Genomic DNA, 2,412 nt, shown 5'->3' with positions numbered 1-2,412 from the left:
AGACAGAGTGGGGAGCAGAACAGACAGATGGAGTGAAGTACACTGCTGAGGGGAGCAGCAGGCAAGACAGGAGAGAGCTGCGGTGCCATATGGGTCACCTCCCTGGCTGGGGATAGAACTCCCTTTGAAGTGGCTGTGGCTAGCTTCGTAGTGTTGTGCTTTAACCTGTTGTGTCACCAGGGAGGGCCCAAACCCATATCTTTGATTTAGATGACTAATGAAACTTCTAGTAATCTGGGTAGGATGTTTCCAAGTAAGAGACACACAAACAGGAAACCTCACAGGAACTACCTGAAACAGGTGAGTATTGTTATGGTGACCCAGCAGAAATTGATAAACTTTGATTCTTGACATAAGGGACACTTAAAGGTGGAATGCCCAGAACAACTTGTATTCTCTTGGTACATCTTTGTGTTATCATACGTGGCTGTTTCACTCCTATTACTGTTCCCTACTGAATCCTGAGTGATCTGAAGTTTGAAATAATAGAGGAAACACCATATTAATCTCCATACCGCTTGCAAGATTTGTGATGATGTCTTATATGATAGAATTTAATCTCTTTTGTAAAGCATCTGCAGCTACCAGAAAACTCCAAAGTCTAAGGTCCTTTTTGGATATGCTTTCTCTCACCTAGTCACATTTCCACCTTGGAGGGGACAATATACTTGGCTTTCTCTCATTGCAGTTGGGTGGACTGGGAGAGGGAAGAGTACCAGTGGAACACAGGGGAGGATTACTGTAGCATTGGTGGTGGGCAGTATGCAAAAATGTGCATTTCTAGAGGTTTAAACCTGTAACCCCCAAAGTAGATGTAATGATGTAAACATACTTTACCTCCATAAACATATTTTGGGGAAAACCCCCTGCTAATTTCTTATTTATTGTGGCTTGAGAGGGTTACTAAGTAACATGTCCCCCACCCAAAATTGGAACCAGTTGAGAGTAAGCTTGCTTATACTTCAATCATTATTGGATGAACTTACTCCACTGTAGGTACACCTAAGCAGTCTCAGCTTTTCTTGGTAGAGATGAGAGAGGTGAGGGATGGCATGATGAGCAAAAAATGGCATTGCAGAGAAGAGCAGAGAATTTGTGCAGTGGCTTAGGGTAAAGAAATATGAGTGATTGGATGGTGGGGGTAGTATGATAACCATCTCAAGAGGTTTGAGGGTATTCCCTGAAATCACATACATTGTTGTAAACCAATGTTATCTCAATAAAGGAAAAGAACACTATTTAGCCATAAGGAAAATGAAGTTAATGGAAATATGTACTATACCATTCCCTTTCTGGTTAATATTAATTGGGATATTGTTTTACTGCAGGTAACAGAAAACATGACTCCTGATTGAAGCCAGACCCCCTAAGTTGTCAAACCCATTCTGTTGCAGTTTACCACAAAGCCCCACTGAGGCCAACTCTGACCAGAGTGCCTCAGAGCCCTCCAGTCTTGGCCCTGCCCTGACCACAGTGCAGGTCTGGTTTAGGCTGGGACCCAGCTTTTCCCTTTAATATCTGGCTCAAGTTTGCTAAATGGATCAATTAGATGTGCAAGTTCAAGCTAAATGGAGCAAGATTCCAGTGCCAAAGGGGCTTCTAATGTTTACTATTGATATCCTACTACAGTGAGAATGGACCAACATGGGATTAAAAATGGACTTGAAAATGGGCCAATTTGATTGGAGTTTGACCAGCACCAATCAAACAGCCGGGACTGTATTCCTGTACCCCTTGTCTCCTAGTATTCATTTATGAAGTACAACCTCCTTATAGGTCAGGTTGGACACACTGGTGCTGATTAACTTGCACCAGTCAAATAACCGGAATTGTGAATAGGCCAACGTGATTGGAACTCCCATGGGTGCCAATTAACTAAAAAGGACCAATAAGTTTCAAAAGATGGGTACTGTGAATAGCATAGAAGCAAACTCCAGCCAACTTTGAGACAGATTCGTCCTGTCTTGGGAAGATCTTCATAGAGCTATAACGCTGATACTTGTTCTTTGGCACTACATCTTCACAGGTTGAACTCAGACTTTGCCTCAACTAAACCTGCTGAATGACACCATTGACCCTATGTATCATATTCTTCTCTTAAGAATGATGTTCTAAAAGGATTTTTCTGGCCTTGCATTGAAAACTTTTCAATACAATCACCATTTATTGTTTGTGTTTGGTCAGTCTTTTTGCTGTTTGCTAGGGTTAACAGGATGGTTAGTGTGCCTTCAGAAAGCTGACAAGTCTTCCAGAAGAGATACAAAATATGCAGCAAATGATTGTAATACACCAGGGGTGATTGGTTGTCTCAGCAGTAGAGAAAGCAAGTTGGGGAACAAATGGGTTAGAGGAGACTGAGGAAGAAATACTTGAACTGGATTTTGAAGGATCAGTTGGAGGGAGTTGACTTGT

At 42.1% G+C, this 2,412-nt stretch overlaps 1 pseudogene; it reads right to left on the bottom strand.

Moving 5' to 3' along the window:
* Nucleotides 1-2,412, bottom strand: part of LOC101632256 — a 9,582-nt pseudogene that overhangs the window by 4,582 nt on the left and 2,588 nt on the right.

Source organism: Condylura cristata, unplaced genomic scaffold, assembly GCF_000260355.1.
Source record: "Condylura cristata isolate star-nosed mole 26May11 unplaced genomic scaffold, ConCri1.0 scaffold00008, whole genome shotgun sequence".
Taxonomy (NCBI): domain Eukaryota; kingdom Metazoa; phylum Chordata; class Mammalia; order Eulipotyphla; family Talpidae; genus Condylura; species Condylura cristata.
This window is presented reverse-complemented; position numbering and strand designations above follow the sequence as displayed.